This window comes from Muntiacus reevesi, chromosome 17 (genome assembly GCF_963930625.1).
Source record: "Muntiacus reevesi chromosome 17, mMunRee1.1, whole genome shotgun sequence".
NCBI classification, from domain to species: domain Eukaryota; kingdom Metazoa; phylum Chordata; class Mammalia; order Artiodactyla; family Cervidae; genus Muntiacus; species Muntiacus reevesi.
The window spans coordinates 15,577,118-15,602,149 of record NC_089265.1 but is presented as its reverse complement, the minus strand read 5'-3'; the positions used below and the strand labels follow the sequence as shown (position 1 = coordinate 15,602,149).

General features: G+C 43.3%; 1 protein-coding gene and 1 non-coding gene across 5 annotated transcripts in view; both read right to left on the bottom strand.

Moving 5' to 3' along the window:
- Window positions 1-1,723, bottom strand: part of MOB3B (MOB kinase activator 3B) — a 220,761-nt gene extending 219,038 nt beyond the window's left edge. The window contains exon 1 of one of the 4 annotated variants that reach the window (XM_065908187.1): window positions 1,258-1,723. The gene's annotated coding sequence lies outside the window, so the exon portion shown is untranslated. Of the gene's footprint in view, window positions 1-54; window positions 118-538; window positions 751-1,257 lie in introns of those variants that run through there. The other 3 variants (XM_065908190.1, XM_065908189.1, XM_065908191.1) reach the window with 3 other exon arrangements.
- Window positions 1,724-19,061: 17,338 nt separating this feature from the next.
- Window positions 19,062-19,168, bottom strand: LOC136148832 (U6 spliceosomal RNA). The gene has a single exon (XR_010659596.1). It is a non-coding gene; the product is annotated as a U6 spliceosomal RNA (small nuclear RNA).
- Between the last annotated feature and the right edge of the window lie 5,864 nt (window positions 19,169-25,032).

Below are 25,032 nucleotides of genomic sequence, written 5' to 3'. Positions count from 1 at the left end.
GCAACCGGCCAACCACACGCCTTTAGGCGGAGATTGGAATCCACTGGAACTCACAGGAAAAAGGCACCCGGGATTCGGGCAGCACCTCGCTTCCACTCTCCCGCGAGCGGCACCTTCTGGATCTGCGCTCCGCAGCGCGCTAGGGATAAGATCTGAGAAATGCGCCCGGGGCCACAGGCAGCCGAGGAGGCGGGGAAGGAACAACTTTCCCTCCGCCCTCTCACCGCAAGGCCCGGGTGGGGCGGCCCCGCGGGGGTCGGGCTCCTCGCCTTCCCCAGGCAGGCTCCCGGGCGCAAGCCGGCGGGGAGGCTGGCGTAGCGGGGCGGGGGAGGAGGACAAGAGGGGGTTCCTTGTCTCCCGAGCCCCGCCAGATGTTAGAAAGGCGAACAATAGGGGAAACGCCGAGAAACAAAAGGCCATTCGCCTCGCTCTCCATCGGCTCGGTCGCGTGGTCCCTGCGGGGCGGACGTCTGGGAGGGGTCAAGGAGGTGGGTGAGGGGGGATCTTGAGAAGTCTGGGGTGTCGGTCTGGTACTTACTTGCCAGGCGCCGGGGGTCGGCCCTGTACCCTTCCAGAGGGGTCCAAAGGCAGGGAGGAGCAATCAGAGGAAAGTTGAAGGGTTTTCACCTTCTTCCTGAGTGCAGGGCAAGGGAGGGGCTGGGATTCCAGAAGTTTGACAGTTGTTGGCCCAGGGGTTCCGAAGGATTTGCACGCCCTTTACACACCCTCTCCCGGGGCGACCCGGCCGACGCATTGGAGTTTCCCCTTCGCAGCCCCCAGCCGAGCCTCCGCCTTCAATTCCAAGACGCCCTAAACGTGGTCCCCCTGCCCAGGCGCACTTTGGTAAAAGTTTGTCTTCCCGCCACCCACAGTCCAGCATGCACTCCGCAATCATCTGCCATCCGGGATGGATTCGGGGACAGAGTCGTGCCCGCCCCCTCCTCCCCGAGAGAAGAACGAGTTCATTGATAGATCTCGAAAAATCAAGGCCCCGGAGCCCGAGAAGGACTCTCGTTCCAACCCGGGAAGGGAACGGGAGGAGGCTGCCAGAAGCCAAGACGCGGGCAAGGGTCTGAGGCGGATTCCAGCCCCGGAAGCAGGCGGAGGGCGGGCGGGGAAACGGGGTCCGCCGGCTCCCGCCCTCCTGTTGCACGCGCCCCAGGTGCGCCCCGCACCTCCAAACCGCCCGGGCGCGACCCGGCGCGAGCGGCTGCGAGCTGCGCCACCTCCCCTCGCTCGGAGCGAGCTCTCACTCACCGTGGGGTTTTACCTTCAGCCCCGGGGCCCTGTCGGCTCCCCGCGCCGGGGCAGCTGCAGGCGGCGCGAGAGGAAGAGGGTGAGCTTGGGACAGGAGGGGCGACGCTCGCGGATCCAGCGAGGGGCTCCCGGGCCAGCGCGCGCGGTCTCGGCAAGCGCGCGGGCGAGCGAGCACCGGGCTCCAGCTGCCGCCGCCGCCGCCGCTCCGGAGCAGCCCCCACCGGCACCCGGAGCGCGGCTCTCTTGCGAGGGCGCGAGCGGAGCGGGGCCCCCCTGGCGGCCGCCTTCGGAATGGCAGCTCCCTTGGGAAGGGACGTCAGGTCGCCTTCGGGTCATCGTCCCTCCAGAAAGAGGTGGGGAATGGACAGTCTGAACGGGGCTCCCAGCCTTGTGGAAAAGACATTGACTCTCGGGCCAGGGCGGGGAGGAAGCTATCAGATCAGAAAGGATGCGTTCTGGACCGAGCATGGTCACATCCAACGCACCTAGAGACAGGGAAATTGCTTACCTTCTCCAAGATTTCTCCAAGATTTCTTGACTTGTTGAAAATTGCTATGGACTGCCGGACAAAGAATAGCAGTAATCATTGGAAAATACTTCGAGATTCTAGCAAATTCACTAGAATAAGCTGAGAGTAATGAAATGAGCATGGACCTTGAATCCCAACCTATAGCCTGCCCCTTTCTCTTTGTGTGATCTTGGTCTGTGACCTCTAAACCTCAATATTCTCCTTAATTTTGGAAGAGCAGTGTCTACCTACAAGGGTGGTGCTAAAGGATAAACTAAACACAGAAAGTATTCTTTGTTCATAGTAGGAGTCATTATATATAAGTCTCCCGAGGCAGAAAAAAAAAATGTATCTTCCATATCTTTTTATTCCTCGTATAATAGCATCTTCATACACGTTGACTGCAAAGTATACCAAATGATGAGGTATTGCATTTTATAATTCTCAGTACACACTTTTAAGAAGTTTGGAAATATATTAAGTAGAAACTAGACTACATAGAGAAATATCCCTCCCCCAAAAGTGGTTTCCACAACTACCAAGTGAGAACCTCTAAGCCCACACTCATCCTTTGCAATATCAAGTCTGATATTATAAGAAATATTTAATAGTCATGGTCTAATGATATCAACCCTAAATTAAAGGATTCCATCGAATTTTGTGTCATTTGGCAATGCAAAGATATTGAAGACTGTGAATATAAAACTCAAATTTGAGAAGAAAAAATGGTCAGATACTAAAACCCATCCAACTAAGAAATGTTTCGAGTAACTGTTGACTCATGCAATCTCATTTCTAAGCTGTCTCAAACTTCATTCACTTCTTTAAAGCCCCTTTTGTCCCTTGGCCTTATGACAATCAACTCTTCTTCCTCATGCAGAACAATTAGGGTGAAAGTGGCTGATAATTACTCTAGTTTACCTTTAGTAGTCCTTCTATTTCACTCCTTTTCCCAAATTGGGAAGAGCCTGTTGCCTGCCCTAGAATTCTCATTACAGAGTTTTTCTGTTCTGTCAAGAAGAGAGGAAAAATAAGTTTTTCTGTCTCAGAAACTAAAGAGCCAACTTCTGCCCTCATCAATATCCAACGTCTGCCCTCAAAGAAAGGGCTCAAGCTCCAGGGCACAGATGGGCAGAGTCTGTGTGGGGCAAAGAAAACATTGGATTCTAATCAATAAGCATTCATGGAACTGTCTCTGCCTCTCTCCTTGGGTTTCAGCCTTGCCTCATCCCACTTCTGCCCCTTGGTGACCCCTTCAATGGGGAGCAACAGTGAAGCTGGTGGGGTCGGGGGTAGCCTTCATTATTTCCTGGCTAACTTTCACCAGTGAGTGGGGTCAGTATGATGAATCACGTCCCATCTTCCTGATCCAGCTTCTCTGCCTGTGACCCGGTGACTGGAAGAGGATGGCTCAACCTTCAGAATCTGCTCTGAAGGGCCAGCATTTTAAATCCAAGCCCTCCTTGGTCCAGTTTCTTAGTCTATTCAGGCTACTGAAAGGAAATACTGATAAACAGAAATGACTTCTCGCAGCTCTAGAGGCTGGGAAGTCCAAGATGAGCACACTGGCCGATTTGGTGTTTGATGATGGTCCATTTCCTCATTGACATCTTTTCTCTGTGTCCTCACATGGCAGAAGGGGGCAAGGAAGCTTTCTCAGGCCTCTTTGTGTTTGTTTTTTTTAAAATAATTTAATTTTTGCTGCACGCAGACTTTCTTTAGTTGTGGCAAGTGGGGGGGGGGGGGCTACTTTTCGTTATGGTGCACAGACTTCTTATTTGGTGGTATCTCTTGTTGCAGAATGCAGGCCTAAGGCTCCAGACTTCAGTAGTTATGGCACATGGGCTCAGCAGTTGCAACTCCCAGGCTCTAGAGCACAGGTTCAGTAGTTGTGGTGCATGCTCTGAGGTATGTGGAATCTTTCCGGAACTGGAATTGAACCTATGTCTCTTATACTGGCAGGCAGATTCTTATCCACTGAACCACCATGGAAGTCCTCTCAGGCCTCTTTGATAAGGGCACTAATTCTATTTACAAGGGTCCCTGCCCTTGTGACCTAATCACCTCCTAAAGGCCCCACCTCTCAACACCATCACCTTGTGGGTTGGAGTTCAAACATATGAATTGTATTTGGGGGCGACGCAAGCATTCACTCTAGAGCATCTTGGGTTACATCTCTTCTCCAATCCAGGTTTTGTCAGAAGCCTGTATTGTACAGAAAACCAATCCCATCATGAATTGAAGTAGATATTGTTTACCACTGACTGTTTATTATTTCTTATGCATATGTGTCTTAGGTTGTTTGGAAAAGTATTCTAAATGCAAAGAATGGGGGAGTGGGAAGGATTCAGATACCCAAAGTTCACCCACACTGATTGGATCCTCTCCATCAGACTCGCTCACACTGCTGTCTTCCCCATCTCTGGGAAGGGCCACTCCAACCTGTCAGTTGCTTAAGACTCCTGTGGAATCATCTTTGACTTTTCTCCTTTTCTATTCCACCTCTACACTATCAGAAAATCTCACTGATTTTTTCTTCAAGAGATATCCAGAAGCAGATCTCAGTCCACCACCTCCCCAGTTACCACCATGGTCCAGCCACAGATACAGGCAGCCCGGAATGCTGCAATAGCATGCGACCTGGTTCCTCTGCTTACTGCCTGCCCTGCATCTGCTTTACTGTCAATATGGCACTAGTGTCGTTCCTTTAAAATATACATTGCATTTTGTCACTCTGCTGCTCAAAAATCCTCCTGGGCCTTCCTGTCTTAGAGTAAACCCAACACAAATAAGCATTCCTTTATCTCTGATTTTGTCTCCTCTTACTTTCCCCATCACAAATTCCACTCCATCCACACTGCCCTCTTTGATTCCCCCAAATACCAGGTAAGCTTCTACCTCGATACTTGCTGCGTCCTCTGCCAGGAACACCCTTCACGCAGATCCTTCATGGCTAACTACTTCAGTTCCTTCAGCACTTATTCAAAAGTCACTAGAGCTCTCTCTTTCAAGTCTGTTTAAAATTACAATCAACTCCCACCCCCCCCCCCTCCAATTTTCTCCATTGGATTCATTGCCATGTGATATACATTATATGTCATGGTCCGGGCGCAAGTTGGAAAACAATTTCCAGAGATGAGACAAAATGAAAGGGAAATAAAGTTTATTAGAGTGGGAGACACTTAGAACAGCGGGCCAGCTCAAGGGAGAACGGACATTGAACTGGGGTCCTTGGCCCACTTTTATACCCAGGGTGCGAGGAGTGGGATGGGGCCTTGCAGGTCATTTGCCGCTTGGATGAGGCACATATACTGGGGGGGGATGGGGGAAAGAGTAAGGTAATTTCTTCTCCCTCTGGGGTAGGAGGGGAGACAGGTTATACTGCTCAGGAGGACCTGAAATCTGTTAATAGTTACAACATGGGGGAAGGAAGGACGATAAGGGTATGGTTTTTCTGTTCCTGCATTCCAAGATGCTCCTTGGTTTTATCTGCTCTTTTGCCCTTGGGTCACCACATTCCTCCTTCTCTTTATTTTTGGGGCCAGCTTTTGGCCCCTTTTGATACCCTGCTCACGCCATTCGGGAACCCATTCTCTGAGGAAAAGGGGCGCTGACCACTCTGGCTTCTTCAGGCTTACAGGGGCGTCGTGAGGCTCTGGGTTCCCTTTGCCTGCTCTCTGTCAGGTGCATTTACGATTTACAGAGGGAGATGGGAATCCATGGAATGATAAGGCGGCTTGTTTCAGCATTGTCTGGGTGTTGGCCAGGGAATATTCTTGTCACACTATCACTTAGAGATTTGTTGTATTCTAGAAGAAACAAATTTAACAAGAAAGTTAAAAGTACGTGGCCCAAAGATGAATAGAACTAGAAAAGCTTCTGAGGAGCTAGCCAGGAGAACCAAGGCTAGACATCGGTTCGTGTCATTAGTGTTTCTCTAGGCATGAGAAGATGCAAGAATTTGAGCTCATAAAATCTTTACCTGAAAACATCTGACTATCTGAAGGCCGGTTCTTCTGGGTTTTTCCCAGAGCACAGAGTGCCTTATTTCTGATCTCCACCGTGAATTCCTTTCAGAGGGTGTTGAAGGTCAGCAGCTTGCAGTGGTTATAATGTAATCTTTGTAGAGGCAGCTGGCAAGTGCCACCTTCCAGTCAGCAGGGTCCCTTCATAGCCACATATTGGGACGACAGAGGATGAGATAGCTGGATGGCATCACCGACTTGATGACAGGACTTTGAGTAAACTCCGGGAGTTGGTGATGGACAGGGAGGCCTGGCATGCTGCGATTCATGGGGTCACAAAGTCAGACACGACTGAGCCACTGAACTGAACTGAACTGAACTTGGGGCATTTCATAGCCACTGTGTCCTGCGGTCCTGGGAAGGCTCATTCCCAGGTCTAGGGAAGATTCCATTGACAGGCCACTCAGTGTGCGGTTATTGGACCAGGCCTTGCGAGTAGCAAAAACTTCTGGACCATACCTGTCTTACTAGTCTCTTGGTCCAGGAAAATATTCCCTCTTGTTGCTTCTTCCCGTATCTAGAGTTACATTATTACAATCATTGATCTCATATGGAACTGCGTATCAGCATTTTATCACAGGCTCAGTCACACATTTAGTAACATAAGAAACAATATTCTGAAACAAATGACATAGAAAATAATATAGTTGTAGCTAGCAGTTATTAGTAAGGTCATAAGTAAGAATTATAAGTCAAGAACTTTCATTAGGTAGAGCCCAGCATACCACAGGTCATCTGACTTCGTTTGTTAAATGACTATAGCCTGGTGTTAATCTCCTGGTTGTACATCATGGAGCATCTGATCTTTATCTGAAGATTGGTTTGAGATAAGCTTTAGAAACAAACTTAGAGTGTCCTTTTTAATAACTTTATTAAATCTTTTAGCAATATAACATAAGAACAAAGAACTATCTCAGAAGTGAGTCTTAGTAAACTCTAGACCTTAATGAACGAAACTAGAAACTCAGTTTAACAGTTAACAAAAGTTAATATTCAGTGAAACATGATTTTTTTCAGTATGAGGGCATTAACCCTGTAGCCAGGGAAGGCTTTAACCCATCAAATAACAATGAGGTCTGTCAGGGAGCCAGGAAAAGCCGAGCGGCCATCTTGGATTTCTCATGGCCCTGACTCTTTGATTTACAGCTATTGTTCACCCATTTTTAATTCCCTGATTTAGGAGTAGACTGTTGCCATGTTTGTAAGGACACCAGGATAGCAAAAGTCTAACCATGAAGGATTATTATTTTTTTGTAATTTCTAGGATATCTGTATAAGTGACATCAACCATACAACCTGAGAAGATTCATCACTCCTCCAACAACACTTCCCATGTAATTTAACATGTCAAATGGACACAGATAGTTTAAGATCTCTCTTTGGGAAGTTTCAGGGGCCCTCTGAAGCATCCCAAAGTTAGCTAGCAGTCAAATGATTTAGGAAGTGTTTTCAATAAATACCAAAAAGTATGTTTATAACACTCTGTCAGATAGGATCATATAAGTCACTGTGAAACAATAGTTATTCACTTAGCCAAAGTTAACAAAAGATTTCAAAGGTAAACATAAAACAGATCACTTCAGAGGTAAAGAAGCTTAAAATCCATTATCAAAGGCAGTTCAACATCTCAAGAAAACTTGTATTTATGCACAAAACTCTTTTCTTGGAGTCCACTTTCCATAAAACCTTCTTATCACTTTCTGTACCCATTACTTTGTTTTCCCATCCTGAAACAGCCACCTGTAAGTCAGACCTACTTCCTTTTCCTTCATAAAGTGTGATTTCATTCCTAATACCTTCTTTATTGAAAACACACATCATACTTTCCTTAAGCAACCAAGAAATGACCTTTATATTAGCATTCTATAGATTGGTGAACATAAATACCAGCAACAACTTCTTTAAAAAAAATTCTAGAGAACATCTCAGGATGGCATCAAACATTATTTATTAATAGTCCAAAGTCTCTAGTTTCTCTGTAAGAGGAAATTAGTGTTCAGTAATGAAAGTTTCAGAAACTTATTTTATTTGGAAATGACCTAGCTATTCAATAAACTTCCATCACTTAGTTTAGCACAACCCTAGAAATTCAGGTTACCAAAATCTGGAGAGACTGTTTTAGACAGACATTTCTAAATTATAATTATTCTTAATAGAGTTTGTCTAAAAGCTCATATCTCATTTACATTTTTTTGAAGTTTCTTCACTCGAGGTACTTTCCTTGCTGACAAACTTGTAACAGATATAACAATATTTAATTTATAATAAACCTAGGCACAATGAAAATATTATGCTTAATGTTAATGAAGCTTAGACATGTCTGTATTAGATTAGCAAACAAACATTAACACTAGATACATAATATTGAAAATTTCCCAGTTCACGTGAATCTGAAATTTATTTAGGTTAATTTCTCTTGTATTTAGAATTGTCTGATTTGTAAATGCTTACTTTTCTTGAGGCCAATTAAATTAGAACTCATTTACAACTTCGGCAATATTATAAAAAAAAAAAAAAGACACACACTGAGACATACATAAATCCAGACAGACAGACGGAGATCTCATAGTTTTCTGCTTGAGATTTAAAATGTCTTTTTGATACCCCCCCCCTTTTTCTTTTTTTTGTGGTTGAAGTTCTAATTTGCTCAAGGCTGAGGTCTCAGGCAAAGTGGGCTTTGTATTTCAAGGACATGGAAAGGGTTAATTTCAAGCTTTTCCCTAGGCAGGCCTTTTAAAGAGCTAGTTGTTTGTAATTGCATATACGAAAAGAAATGGTTTTGCCATTTCCAAGAAAAAAAAAAATTTCATTTTGATCAGTTTTCTCTGGAGTCTAAAGAATATCATGGCCATCCTGTGTCAAAAAGTAATCTTCCTTTAGTAGTCATAGTTTTATAGCTAAAATATAGAGCAAATAGTGCTCAAATTGACTCTGATATCAGGAGCAGATAAAAATCTTGGATTGTCCCTCTGGTGGGAAGTGAGGTCTTTGTTCCATCAGAAGAATCTGAAGGGTTAAGGGAATTTGCAGGAGTGGGGAAAGCTTGGTCTTTCTCCACCCTGAAAAACAGGTATAGTTAAAGGGAATTCTTTAGAATGTTAGGAGAGTTTTGGATGCCTCAGGTTTTTGAAAATAGGAGAAAGACCTGAATTAAGGAACCTCAGAATTCTTTCCTAGAGCTCATGTGGATATGAAAGGTCAAGTAGGGGTCATCTAGGAGGTCTGATGGAGAGAGACAGAGGGGGACAGGAGATAGGGGGGCTCTTGGGATGGCTCAGAGGCAACACCTAGGCTCCTGTAAGTCAATCTGGACCAAAAGGGAAAGAAGTGAAAGTGACAGAGAAGAAGGCTGAGGAATCTGCCTTACGATCCTATTGGGGAGGCGGTGGCCAGGGGACAATGCTCTCTGCTTTGCTTCAACCACTATGTGCCTGACACGGGGCTCAGAAGTTGTCTTGCTGGGGGCGGATGCCCTTGTGGCCTGACCCGTTCTGTGTCCGCCTTGTCTTCACACGGGAGTCTTCATGTGGCAGGCGCCATAATGGTTTTTAAGGGCCTGACCTGTACCCACACAACAATGGTTGGCCTAGTCCTCAGGAAAGAAGAAAGAGGAGAGGCCCTCACCTGTTCGGGTGGCAGCTCCTGGGGCGCAGTGAGGAGTGGGGCCCTGGGAACCCACCAGAGGGTAACCCCGGCCAGAGGTCCTCAGTGGCTTCCACAACTTGCCTGTTCGCAGAGGGTCCCTGTGAGAAAGGAGAAGCGAGGAGGTGGGGGAAGAGACCCTGAGTTTCCCACATGGGTCACCAAAAATGTCCTGGTCCAGGCGCAGGTTGGAAAAGAATTTCCAGACATGAGACAAAATGAAACGGAAATAAAGTTTATTAGAGTGGGAGACACTTAGAACAGCGGGCCCCTCAAGGGAGGACCGACGTTGAACAGGGGTTCTTAGCCCACTTTTATACCCAGGGTACAAAGGAGTGGGATGGGGGTGTTGCAGGTCATTTGCCACTTGGATGAGGCATATATACTGGGCGGGGTGGTGGGGGAGTAAGGTAAATGTCTTCTCCCTCTGGGGTAGGAGGGGAGACAGGTTATACTGCTCAGGAGGACCTGAAATCTGTTAATAGTTACAACATGGGGGAAGGAAGGATGATAAGGGTATGGTTTTTCCGTTGTTCCTGCATTCCAAGATGCTCCTTGGCTTTATCTGCTCTTTTGTCTTTGGGTCACCACATTATATATACTGCCTGTAAAACTTCCCTGGTGGCTCAGAAGTAATTTGCCTACAATGCAGGCGACCTGGGTTCGATCCATGGGCCAGAAAGATCCCACTCCAGTATTCTGGCAACCCACTCCAGTACTCTTGCCTGGAGAATTTCATGGAAAGTGGAGGCTGGCAGGTCCATGGGGTCGCAAAGAGTTGGACATGACTGAAGCAGCTTAGCACAGAAGAGCACGTGTCTAACGCCTATATTCATTCTCTATGGATGCTGTAACCAATGACCCAAAACTTAGTGGCTTAAAGTGATACGAAATCATTATCTGATGGTTCTGGTAGCTTAGATGTCCTACACAAGTTTCACTGGGCTAAAATCAAGATGTCAGCAGGGCTGCATTCCTGTTTTAAATTAATTGGGGAAAATCAGTTTCCTTGTTTTTACTGGCTTCTGGAGGCCACCCACATTCCTTGGCTCATAGTCCCCTTTCTCCATCTTCAAAATCAGCAAGGGTAGGTCAAATCTTTCTCACATTGCATCACTCTGGCCTTTCCTGTTTCCCTCTTCTATTTATGGGGAACATAACACTGAAGCCAACCAGATAATCCAGGATTTTCTCTTTATGTTAAAGTCAGCTAATTAGCAATGCTAATCCATCTGCAACCTAATCCCCTTTGTAGTGCAACATATTCACAGGTTAGGGAGATAAGGATGTGGATGCCTAGAGAAGCAGTTATTTCATCTACACACTGCCTAGTTATTCTTCCCACTAGGGTATAACTCCATGAGACAAGGATTTTTATCTGTTTGGTTTATCGTTGTCCCTAGAATAGCTCAATAAAAGTATAGAAAATGTGTAGATACTTGCTATGGACTGAATTTTTGTTCCCTACTCCATGCCCCCTCACCTGCTGCAGTTCACATATTGAAACCCTAATCCACAATGTGGTAGTACTTGAAGATGTGGCCTTTGGGAGGTAATTAGTGTTAGATAAACTGAATGGGCATGGGAGGTGGGGAGGCTTGCCAGGTGGCTCAGTGGGTAAAGAACCTGCCAGCCAATGCAGGAAACATAAGAGATGAGGGTGCGATCCCTGGGTCAGGAGGATGTCCTGGAGGAGGGCATGGCAACCCCTCCATTATTCTTGCCTGGAGAATTCCATGGGCAGAGGAGCCTGGTGGACTGCAGTCCATGTTCTTTACATGAAGTATCCCATTTAATTCTCAGAAGATCCCTATGTGGTAGGTACAGGTGAGGACATTATAGACTAGAAAGTTGAATTAACTTGCCTGAGGTCATGCAGCTAGAACATCATGTAGGTGCGTTTTAGACTGGACAGTATGACTGAAGCCCATGGCCTTAACCCTCACACTCCACTGCCTCTATCGCATGGTAATGGGCAAACCTGGATCTTGCCCTCAAGATTCTTCCAATCTAGTAAAAATGAAAAGAGAAACACAAGCAATAACACACACACACAAAGACTATGGAGTGTAGTGTAGAAGAGGCCAGCATGTTTTTGTGGAGCATAGAGACAGGATAGATTAATTCTGGTTGGAGCTGACTGTAGGCAACTTTAAGGAGGATGTGGCATTTAGGCTACACTTAAAGATGGTGGGCATTGGTGGAGTCGGATGGAAAGGCTGTTTCAGACAGAAGGAGCCATAGGAGTGAGGATACCTGAAAGGAGAAAAATGCTAGATATGTTCCGGAAACCAAGATTCATCTTGTTGGTATTGGGACTATGCTTGCAGTTAGAGGATAAGGGCTGGGACCCCAAAACCTAGGCTAGAGATCAGGGGGATTCAATGATTTTGTTAACAGTTCTTAATGAAGAAAAATCACCTCAAGGCGCTTCCAAAGTAATGTCAAAGCTGTAACTCAAAAGGCAACAAGCAGTAGAGAAAATGAACATCTTGTTGAATAAATTGTGTTTCGAAACTACTGTTTGCAGGGCAATCCTAGACCTACAAATCTGAGTTCAGGGCACAGCCTCAAATATAGGAGGCTCAAAAATTTCTAAAAGAGGGCAAAAATGGACAATGAGAACAACTGGCCCTCCCAACCTTTGGACAAGTATGGTTCTCACCACTTCCATTTCACAGATAAAAGAATTAAGGCTGGAAGGATTAAGTGATTCACCCAAGATGACACAACTACTAAAATTGAGACACTGAATCTGAATCTCATGACCATCAGTGTTCTGTGTATCCTGATGCGTAAGTGGAAAAGGCCACAGGGTGTATTAGTCCCAGATGAGGAGGTTGTCAGCTTTTAGGCTGTTTCACATCCCAGTTTCCTATGGGATAAGTCTGAGGAATTTGGATGTGGCCACTCATGAATCTCACTTCCAAGCTCTTTAGGGAAAAGAGAGAAGCCAGATTTATCTGAAAGATGAAGTATAGAGAGACAAGGATCATAGTCATTAAGAGAATGGGCTTCAAAGTCTGAGAGATCGAGATTAACTGTGTCTAGTCTCTCTGAGTCAGCTTACTTCGCTTTATAAAATGAGGTAAATGACACATGTATTGTACAGACACAATGTAGGGCCGCATGGAACGTGCTTAGCAGAGGGCCTGTCACTTTCAGTGCCGACAGGTAAGTGCTCGAAAACTTCTGTCCTTTTCCTTCCAGTCATCCTCACACCACCCTCACACCGCCCCTCCCCCAGGAGAGTAAGCTGTTCCAGCACGCAGGGCGTGTTACATTCCACACTGAATCCAGAAGACCCACTGTCCCTTGGGGTGCCACCTCCTGGGACTGGGAGCAAAAAGGGAATGTTTCTGGTGAGGTCAACACAGAATGAATAACACTCACATTTCTTGTCAAGTCAGGGCAGATTATTTTTCATCATTTTCAGTTCATGCTTTATATGTACATTTCCTGGAAGAAGAAAGTCATGCTGGTCTGCATTGGTGTATGGGAAAAGTCCCAGAAAGATTCTGTGGCCAGATCACTTCATTATAGATTCCTCTGAGAGGGCACCAAAAGAGCAAAGGGATGTCAGACGGGTATCACCATAGCAACATCATAACAGTCAGATTGCAATAGAGTAAAAATGGAGAGAGCGCGTATGCCTTGTCATTGATGAACATAGGTTCACAGTTGCCCTGGAGAGCAGGGCTCAGAGTTCAAGGGCCACTCCAGTTCGGTTTGGTGAGAGGTGAGATTTGGTGAAAATTCTGTTCATTTTGACTGAGTTATTGTGCACTAGCCTGATTACTACAGGCGGCTTGCTAACAAACAGTAGGTGTTCTCAGAGTCTCTGCTTTGATCCCAAGCAATGATGATTTGAGAGCCTAAGTGTCTACATAACAAATCAAAAGTAAGGACTTGCCCACTTTGATTTTGCTTTCAAAATTCTTACTAGTCACAAGTTTGGAGGGATTGTCTCAGTGCTTTATGAGCTCTGTGATACTAGCATTTATGTTAGCGAATTCTGGGTTCTGGAAATAAATGTACGTATTTCCCCCTAAGCACTGAAATAATGGCAATTCAAAGAAAAGTGTATATATGTGTGTGTGTGTGTGTGTATAAAATCAAGCAATTTCAAACCAGGACAAAACTCTATGTTACCCATGTTGTTTTTAAAATGACACTGGATGTCCATAGTCATTTCCGCTGAAATGATACTCTATGATACTGTTCAAAGTTCTAGCAGCAGCTTAAAAAATAAAAGTGCAATTTAGAATCACAATGGATAATTACCTGCCTTCAATTCTATAGGCATAGAATGAATATTCTTTCCTAAGTCGTTTATTGAAAGGAGACTGTGAGCCTTCTTTCTGTTTTTAAGATCTGTTTGCACTTTTCATAGTGACCCAATGGTCTTCCAGTTCTTCCCTACTAGACTGGATTTAGGGTTTCTCATGTAATTTGAATCTTTAATGAGTGACTCTTCTTCTCATCAGAAGATAAGCCTGATGTTTTTGCCTGGGCCTGACACAAGCTGAGTGTGGTACACTTGTGGTTGGCCTCAGCACTTGAATAATGGAGAGAAACTGTCTCACCATTAAACAGATCAACTTAGATATGATCCAAGGAGGGATAGTTACCAGGAGAACCAGAAACTAATATAGTCTTCTTTAAAGACCCAGTAGTCTAGTTCCCCCAAATCAATTTAAGAGTGAGTCTTGAGCACCTCTCTCAAGTGGGAAAATGAGACCATCGTATGCTCAATGGATTTGGGAAGTCATGCTCTCAGAGTAGTTCATACAGAAGGGCATAGGAGGATAGAGAAGAGGCTGGTGTGTCACGGATGCTTCAGACTTGCTTACAGTCCCTTCATTCTTCTAAATAGGAACATAACATGGGTATCAGATAGACTTTCTCTTGAAGAGGAGAAAACACTGCCACACCTTTGTGATCGGTGTCTACCCACTGGGTGACCAATAAGTCAGTCATGAGCCCCTGACTACCTTGTAGGGCCAACCAGGAAGTTGTGCGGATACAGTTCTCCATGAATATCTTTGCAAAGAAACAAAAAAACTACTGTCAGACTCAAGGTGCCATGGAAGAACTTCTTCCAAGCAACCCCTGCCTTCCCAGCATAAAAAATAAACAAGGTTTTCCTTTTCCTATCATAATTAACGCAAGACACAAAAGCAAGGACATGACTCACCCTGTCCTACATTAGCCCCCAGCTGTTTCACCTACTCGGGACCCTCTTTCCTCAAGATTCCAATTAGATTTGATACACTGCTCAATATTAATTTCCTCCTAAGAAGCTACATCACCATTTGGAAAGCCCCTTGGGTTGAATAATTATTGAATTTCTGAATGGCCTCCAGCCAACCTCAAATGTGATATTGTTTCATGTCCAGTAATATGAAAAAGACTTTGCCCTGGGCATTGAATAGCCCTGATGATGCTTTTCTGAAGAAGCACAGCTCTCTGAAAGGGTTTCAGGGAAGTTTCATTTTAAACTGTCCCTGAGTCTTACGGTCTGCTCAGCAGAGTCCCCATTGGATTATTTCCTTCCTTCTTTCTTTTATTTATTTTCTCCTCTTCCCTCCCTTTACCCCTCTCTCTTCCCTTCCTCCTTTCTTTCTCTCCCTTCCTTCCTTTGTTACTTTGTTCCAAAGAGGATTTATGACAGCAAGGTCCCTCATCAAGATTTCCACCCAGCATTCCAGAAGAAGAAATCTCCTTTTTTATAAAAATAGAATTACACTTCCATTCCCTTTCCATGGCTTTTTGCTTCCCTGGGTTCTTTTTTGTTTGTCTCAGCAGATGCTAAATCAGGTTTTCACTTTAAGAGGTTTCTCATTGCTACTCAAGTTGGGGCAGAGTCTTCACCAGAAACCCAAAAGAAAGCACAAGTGAAGAGTTGGAAGGACTTTAGAGTTGATTTTCTTCAGCGTCTAGTATAGTTCCAGAATTTTACTGGCGATGGAGGGCAGGGGATTCATATTTACTGAATGCCTCGTATGTGCTAGGAGCTGTGTTGGGCATTTTCGCTTCTATTAGCACCTCTTATCCTCACAATGACCTTGGATGGTAGGTATGCTTCATCCTCACAGTGGCTTTTCCTCTTTTTTCTTTCAGTCAGCCTGCTCTCTAACTCCAGCTTCTTATAATCACCTCCCCGATAAACTCACTGTCCTGGAGTCCTTGTCTTAGGCTCTGATTTGAGGGGAATCCAAACCAAGATCCTTGGGTTCCTGCTGGACTGGAAATGAAAACCGTCTTGCATGCTGATTAGTAAGGGAGAAGGTTATTGTTGTGACGTCTGCAAGAAAATAGACTAAACCAGAGAGAAACCCTGAAGCAGAGGAAACAATTCCAAGCCAGGAACCCTATTAAGAAAATTCCCCTTAAGTAGAGCTTTCTTTGAGAAAATATATGCAAAGTGTTCATTCAACATGCGCGGGAGACAATACATCCAGTCACCGTTTTTCTCTTCTGAATAAATCTTCAATAGAAGTTCCCCTGGTCATACTCACTTCTCTTTATCTGTCAGTCTTTCTTTTTTTTTAAAAGCATTTCTTGGGCTGTGCTGAGTCTTCGTTACTGCTCTCAGGCTTTTTTCTCTAGTTGTGGCGAGTAGGGGCTTCTGTTGTGGAGCGCAGGCTCTGTGGTATTCGGGCTTCGGTAGTTGCGGCCGCGTGGACTCGGGAGCTGTGGCTCCCGGGCGCTAGTGCGCAGGCGCAGTAGCTGTGGCGCATGCGCTTAGCTGTTCTACTGCATGTGGGATCCTCCTAGACCAGGGGATGAAACCCGCGTCTCCTGCATTGGTGAGCAGTTTTTAACCACTGAGCCACCAAGGAAGAAACCCTGTCCATCGGTCTTAACTGCACCCTGGGGAATCCCAATTCCTGCCTTTGGACATAATGACCTTTCCCCCTGCTCCTCACGCAAGGTACAAGACACAGCCATCCTTCTCTACCTGGAAGGCAGCGTAGAGTGTTAGCTGAAATAAGTTGTGGGCCATAGAGGCAGGCCAGGTTCTGGTCAGCTGGGTGCCTAAGTCTAACAGGTTTTGCTGCAGAAACAATCTCCCAGATTCAGCGGCCGAAAACCCCAAGGCCAATGTCTTGCTCACATGATGTGTTTGGGTTTGGTGGATGAGGGTGGGGGAGGCTGTGCTCCCGCGGCTCCCACAGCAGAGCCGAGGCTGCGGGGCAGCCGCTTTCCAGAATGCTGATGGTCGCTGTGACGGAGTGAAAAAGAGGCAGAGCTCACACTGATCGTGTTCATTCTATCTGAAAGTGACCCATGTCACTTGCTCAAGGTGCAGGTAAAGTACTATCCAACTTTTAGGTAAGAGAAAAGAGAGAGATAGAAAAGCAAATTACTTGTGAAAAATGTCTATTTGGACCATCTTTCCATCTACGATTCAGAGTCTTTGTGGTGTACCATGGGGATATTCAATTTCTGAGGCTGTTGTGAGGGTTAAATGAGAAATGGCACATAGCCATTATTCCATAAATGTGGCTTATTTGTATGCCTGAAATATAGTATTAAGGCTTACTATAAATAATAGCAAGCTCTTTAACCTTTTTCTATAAATTGCACTGTCTAGTCTTTAAAAATGATTCCTGTGCGCTTTCTCTGAATTTCTCCAAGTTCTGTCTGTTCTGAGATGTGGATTCTAGCAGTGTTCTCAGTCTAGAAAGGACCTCACTACTACTAAGAGATGAGAGAGTACTCAATTTTTTTGGGGGGGGGGGAGGGGAACTATTCAAATATAAAATGATGATCATGATATTTAGTATTTGTAGCAAGTATTATTCTGGTATAGAGATGAAACACTGCAGAAGTGCATCAGAACAATATGAGCCTCATTAGAAAGAATGTTTGCTCAAAAAACTCAGGCTGGGTATGAAGTTACTAGAACATCATGGGCTTCTTTGGCCGGGTGTGTTATTATAATTTCAGTGGAACCATTATCCTGTCAAGAAAACACATGGTAAAACCTGCAGGGGCTCCCTGTGACTGCATGAGAGAGAGTGGATGCTGGCTTTCCCTAGGGAAGGCAGAACCTGGTGGGGTCTGAGCAAAGGCCTGAGGCATAGCCTGTACCCACCGCCTGCCTCCTAGTCCCTCATCATCCTAGCTTTTGGTTCGGAAAGCTAGCATTTTGAGTATCTAGTCAGGAGACTTTCTCATTTTCCTTGGGTTGAGTCCCACCCCTCCTCCCCCCTCCCCATCATCTTTTCACATGATGGCCATCAACTCCTAGTTTTATAAGGTGTTCTTTATTCTGGCAGAATTTAGGCCAGGGACTTTGTGTTCAGCAAATGGCTTGGCTCACGTGGACCCTGGGGTTGTTTACGTGTTTTAGGACTTGGTATTGCGAAACCCTAGCTTATTTTACGTAGTTGGACTGCTTTTGCCAGAATGAATTCATTTGCTCAAGTTATTTTTAAAATGTGCTTTTTCTTAGCTTTTTGGAGAAGCTCTAGTCTCTTGTTTGTGTGGGTCGAGGCCAGAAAAAAACCAAAACACCAAAAAAAAAAAAAAACCAAAACAAAACACGCCAAGTCTATTGATGGAAGCCAGGAAAAACGTCTAGCCAATGTGGATCAAAGGAGGTTCTCAGCTTTGAACAGAGAAGTCTCTCCTCCCTGAGAGCTGACTTAACACACTAGTGGTGCTCGTCCCAGGGCTGAAATCCTTGACGCTCCCAGAACCAAGAAGGCCCTGCAGATGCGTCTCAGGCTTTTCCTGCAGGTATGCTGGAGGAGGCTTTCAGGATAGTCACCGGGAAAAAAACACCTGCAGCCACGTGGCGCCTCCACCGTCCAGCAGGGAGACCGCTGGAGACTGTGGGGTTGTCGGGCCACACACCCACTACCTCGTCTGGGCCAAAGGGGCTGATTCACCAAACTACCTTGCAAACAATTTTTTTTTGTGAGTGTGCTTTTACTTCCTTTTATAAAAAATATTTTATTGAAGTATAATTGATTTAGTGTTGCATTAATTTCTGCTGTACAGCAAAGTGACGCATATATTCTTTTTCATGTTCTTTTCCATCATGGTTTATCACAGGGTATTGACTATATTTCCCTGTGCTATACAGTAGGACCTTGTTGTTTATCCATCTTATATATAATCCTTTGCATCTGCTAATCCCAAACTCCCATCCCTCCCCCTTGGCAGCCTCAAGTCTGATCTGTGTCTGTGAATCTTTCTCTTTTGTAGTTAAGTTTGTTTGTGACATTTTTAGATCCCACATATAAGTGACGTCGTAAGGTGCTTGTCTTTCTCTCTCTGACTTCTCTCACTTAGTATGATAATCTCTAGGTCCATTCATGTTGCTGCAAATGGCATTATGTCATTCTTTTTTATGGCTGAATTGTATTCCATTGAATATAAGTACCACATCTTCTTTATCCATGCATCTGTTGCTGGACATTTAGATTGTTTCCATGTCTTGGCTATTGTGACTGGTGCTGCTGTGGACATAGGGGTGCATATATCTTTTTTTTTTTCCCCATCCCAATTCCCACTCCCGCCTCCCTCTCCATCCTGTCCCTCTGGGCCTTCCTAGTGCACCAGCCCTGAGCACTTGTCTCATGCATCCAACCTGGGCTGGTGATCTGTTTCACAAAAATATGGAATGCTTCACGAATTTGCGTGTCATCCTTGCACAGGGGCCATGCTAATCTTCTCTGTATCATTGCAATTTTAGTATATGTGCTGCTGAAGTGAGCACTATATCTTTCTAAATTATAGTTTTGTCCAGATATATGGCCAGTAGCAGATTGCAGGATCATATGTCAACTCTATTTTTAGATTTTTAAGGAACCTTCACACTGTTCTCCATTGTGGCTGCACCAATTTACATTCCTACCAAGTGTTGAAGAGCTCCCTTCTCACCACACTCTCTCCATCATTTGCTATTTGTAGACTTTTTAAAGATGGTGATTCTAACTGGTGAGAGGTAGTACATACATAGTAGTTTTGATTCCTTACAAACATTTTATTTCATAACTGGTTTTTAAATATAACTCTTTAGGACCTAGATTCTTACCTTTGGGGGAATCAGAAACCCCTCTGAGAATCTGATGAAAGCTATGACTCCACCACTCAGAAAAGTATATGTCCATACAAGCATTTGTCAGTGGCATCATTGGGATAACATCCAAGAACTCCCAAGGTGGGAGTGGGGGGCATAAATCCCATTGCTTCAGAATTTGGGGAAACTTCAAAACTGAGATTAATGGTATGTGGATACTATTCATTCTTTTGGAACTTGCTGAGTTCCTGTTTCATGTCGGAAACTATGCTGGAAGATGGGGTCACAGTGATGCATAAGACAAGGATCCAGCCTCATGTGTGAAGGCTGCAGTTTAATGGAGACAAATCTAGAATGATTGTGGTTATAATGAGTTAAATGTTATGCTAGGCCTGTAAGTATGGAAACCTCCAAGAACTCTGAATGGAGGGTAATTAATTCAATACATATTTGATAAAACATATTATGTGCCAGACAATTAGGTATAAGCTAGTGCACATTGTTCTTGCCTCAAGGAGCTTAAAGTTTGGATGCTCTAAATCCAAAGTTGAGGGAGGGGATTGGAAGAGCAGGATACCAGCCACAGGTAAATCCTGATGACAAGTAAGTCCATCCAGGTGAGGGGGTGAGTACCCCAGATAGTGAGAGCAGTGATGAGAGCAAGGTGGGTGCGGAAGCACAAACGGTCCGTCTCTACATGGGGATGAGTGGCGAGAGCAGAGTGGAGAGGTTTGCTGGGTTGGATCCTACGGGTCCCTGTGCTTCACCCAAGGATGGTGGGTTTTATACTGTGTCAAAGGTTGTCACTGAGGGTTTTTTTTTTTTTTTAAAGTAAGTGAGTGAAGTTAAATAGGAGATGATATTAGAAAGATTGCTTTGCTTTCTGTGGAGAAAATGGATTGGGGTGGTGGAGGGGCATGGTGCCTAGTAGGTGAAAAGATGGGAGAGGGGAATCTGTTGAGTTACTGCGGGTGAGTGATGATGAAGCCCTAGCAATGACCATGGAGCTGGAGCGGAGAGATTTGAAAACCAGGGTGAAGCCTCTGGATAGTACCTCTCAGGCTGTGATAGATTCACACTAATAAAACAACCTTGCTACTGAGGTGGTGTCCCCTAGAATCATGGCTGCAGAATTGCTGTGGCTTAATAATCAGATGTGGAAACTCTACATTCAGTTGCTTAATGATGCTAATGACACCGATACCATTGACAACAGTGGTAACTGAATCTTATTGTTCACTTACTCTGTTGATACTCATGTATCAACCTACTTTTTTTTTTTAATGACTTTATGATGTAAGTTCCATTATTCCTGTGGAATAGATGAGGATATTGAGGTAGCACAGAGAAATTCAATACCTTGTCCAAGCTCACACAGCCAAGAAGTAGAAAAACAGATTTGAAGTCTCGTTCCAAGACTCACACTCCTATCAAAACTATTCTTTTCCTACAATGACAGATATAGTGTCTTTTCCTATAAAATTCAGTATGATCATTAAAGTGGGGATTTTCAATTTGTTTTGAACATTGTAATCACAATAGAAGTTTCCACTTCACTCACATCCTCCAGAAACGTAGTAAGTGAGGTGCTAAGTCACTTCAGTTGTGTCTGACTCATAGCAACCCCATGGACTGTAGCCCACCAGGCTATTCTGTCCATGGGATTCTCCAGGCAAGAATACTGGATCGGGGTGCCAGTTCCTCCTCCAAGTAAGTGAGGTACATGAAGCAAAATGCTGGGCGTGAATGTTTTTGCAGATTCAGTTTCCAAAAAACAGAAAAGCAGAAAAAACAAACAATGGTGTTTTCGAACAATGAATGCTATTTTCCTTTAGCCTTAAGGGAGTTTTAAAGCTTGATAAATCTATTCAGCTTTCAAAGCTTTCCACATTCCCCACCCACAAGCAAATGCCAGAAGGTGCCAGTTTGAGCCAATTCTGAGCTCAGGAATGATTTTCTCAATACTAGATCAGACTTCTTCAATGTCCATGCTCCACAAACAGATGCTTACCATTGTTCTAATGGGTCTGATGAAAACTGCTTAGCAACTTATCAAGCTACTAATGTAAAAAGAACATTTCAGCAAGAGATGAGGTAGTAAGACACAAATGCAGAAACAGAAAATAACGGGCCTTACTGCTTTAAAGGGATTGAAAATCACTGCTTTACGATCTTTGAAATTTTAGAGTTAGGCTGTGTATAGGCTAAGTTTAATGGACTTTCTCGGGGGAAAAATGCTTCCAATTACATAAAGAAAGTAATTTCCTTATTTTGCAGGAACTAAGTTTTTTGGAGAGGATAAAGAAAATAATGTTTAATAAACTCATTCACTGAACTAACTTTTTTGGAAGCATGCCCTTTGCCTGACACCATGCTAGACACAGATACAAAAATGAAAAAGGCATGTATCTTGTCCAGACTTTAGTAGTAGAGAAAGAATAGTAGTAGAGAAAGAAATGGTGTAACAACAAAAGAATGTACAGGAAATTAGAAGTGAGACAGTGAGAAGTGAGGATAGAGGGAGGAACAGAAACTGTGTCTCAAGATTTTGGGCTTAAATTTGGGAGTGATGCAGAGCCATTAAACAGAAGTGATGATCAGATTTAATTTTAGAAGGATCATGCTGTTGTCAGTGTGAAGGTTGGGTTGCAGTGGGGAGATCAAAGGCAGGATCAGCTCCAATCTTCATAAAAAGCATTCCAGAGCATTCTGATACCTCCCTGGCTGTTCTCTATTTCACTTCCTCTTGTCCCCCAGACATAAGATTTATAATCTTTAAAATGCTATTTACTTTCCACGTACTTTAGGTTTTCCCAGATATCTGTTATTGACTTCTAATTTATTTCCATTTACTTTGTATGACTTGAATCCTTTTATTGTTATGGAGACTTGCTTTTTGGCCCAGAATGTGGTCATCTTAGTACATGTTCCACGTGCTCTTGAAAAAGAATGTGTACTCTACCATGGATGGGTATTGCTGTGTTCTATGTCACGTTCATCAAATTGGTTGATAGTTTTTGTTCAAGTCTTCTATATCCTTACTGTTTAGATTTTTTTTTCTCTTAAGTCATTCATTAAAATTGAGCCTATGCATAACCTAGCTCTAAAATTTGTGTCTTCTTGTTCTAACATTGAAAAAAGTTTTCAAATCTCCAATTGTAATTACAGATTTGTTAATTTCTCCTTATAGTTTTATCAGTTTTTACTTCAAGAATTTTGAAGCTGTTATGTAAATATTGTTTAGGATTTTTGTGTCTTCTTGTTGAATTGACCCTTTATTTGGCATTATGTAATCTTCTTTATCTTTGGTAATAGTCTTGGCTGGGAAACCTACTTTGTCTGATATTAATATAGCCACTCCTGCTTTCTTTTGATTAGTGTTAGTATGGTGTCTCTTTTTCTACCTTTTTAATCTGTTTGCCCTTTATTTTCAACATATGCTTTTTGTTGGTAGCATAAAGTTGGATCTTGTTTTTTTATCCAATCTAGACAATCTCTGCCTTTTAGTTGGGGTATTTAGAATATTTAACTCTTTTCAAAGATAATTGACTGTTTAAGCAAAAATAATAACAAAGTGTGGAGCTTATACTAATGCAGAAGTAAAACATGAGGCCACAACAGCACAAAGGCAAGAAGAGACAAATGAAAGTTTTTCATTGTAAGCTTTTTAAACCATATGTCAAGTACTGTATCACTTGAATGTAGACAGGTATGTTAAAGATGTACATACTATAACCCTAAAGTAATCACTGAAATAAAACAGAGTTGTAACTAATAAACCAACAAAAGAGATAAAATGCAATCATAAAAAATACTCAATCCAAAAGAAAGCAGAAAAGGAAGAAAAAGAGAACAAAGAAAAAATGGAAACAGCAAGATGATATATTTAACATAAACATATCAACAATCACATTAAATGCAAAAGCTCCAAACACCCTGATTAAAAGGTAATGATTGTCAGATTGGGTAAAAGCAGGTATAAAACCACTCATCAGGTACTGAGCTAAGTACATTACACAGTCTCATGAAATCCTCCTTAACAAGCATGATGTTATCATCATGCCCTCATTTCAAATATTTAAAAAACGAGCCTCAGGGAAGTGAATGACTTCTCCAAGAGCAGGGCACTGCAGAGCGCTAAAAAGCATATAATACTCGCTTCATTCCTCTCCCTGCATTTCCACGGCACTGAATACCTGTTTCATGGCGCTGTGCCACATGACAACTTCTATAACTGCTTGAGATGAAATCCAATTTAACCATCTGAGTGACCACGGTCTGTGTACTGCATACACTTACTTAATCTCTAGTTTCCTCATGTGTAAAATGGAACTAAGAATACCTGCCTCATCGTGTTGTTGTGATGATAGATTCAGAAAGTCCAGTGGGTATTGTGTGTTAAATGGGGGTGGTTAACTATTTTTGTTACTTTTAGCTGTACCCTAAAGATCACACAAGAAATATCAATTTGTACAATTCCATGTCAATACCAAATAGTGTTAAGAGAAATGTGATGTTCACTATCTTCTTCTTTGACTTGCAGCATTACAGAAACAGACCATAGTGCTAACTGTCTCATTTCTAATTTTCAGCATTATATGAAGTTCAGGTTTCCTCTTTGAGAATTTAGCAATGCAATGAATCAGTCTTCTTCTAGAGAAACCTTTCAACTCAACTGTTATATTTATGAATTAATTTTTTTCCTTGGAGTAAAAATGTCACTCTTACTTGTTTTCTAGATTGAAGGGTTTAGATTTCTTACACTTTCATATTGTATACCTATACTGGTGACCTGGAAGGAATAACTTCAGCTTAGGTTGTATTATTATAGTAGTAACTAAGAAAAAAGAATTCGCCCAAGCATTATCTTATATCTGCTATTTTAATATATAAATTAAAAAATCAGAATACAATCTTGGGAGTTAATAGACAAAACCAAACAAACGAACAAAAAAACACACCACATATGATTCCAGCATCATATAGAACCTTTAAATATATTTTCTTTCAAAAGAGAATATCAGTAAAATAAAGGTTGTTTAGATACACCATGATTGTCAGTTAAGAAGGAAGTCAATCAGACGTTCAATATAGCACTGCTTTTCTGAGCAAATAACTGAGAGAGACAACATTTCAGACATTTTATTCAAAATTCTCCATCTAGGAGGAAAGACATATAACAATGTGCACACATGCTTCAATAACTTATTTCACTGTACAACTTGCATCCCAAACAACAGTACAATAAATGAGCAGAAGAAAATAATTAGCACTTAAATATTCTAGCAAGTAAACAGCACTGAATACGGGGTTCAACAAGGTGGTATCTGTACACTGTTTCATGACTGAGCCATAGCATCCCTCATCAGGTTCAGTGTGGGTCTAAAAATTCTATACCTTTCCTGTTAGTGATGGGAAAGGTTGGTAGGACCTATGTTGGTTCTGGTTCAATTCAGTGGGCAAGGGTGGAGGGGCTCTATCACATTTCTCCCTTTCTTATACATATCTTTCCCTTTTATGTTACTTCCACAGTTTTAAATAAAAATATATTTTATGCTTGT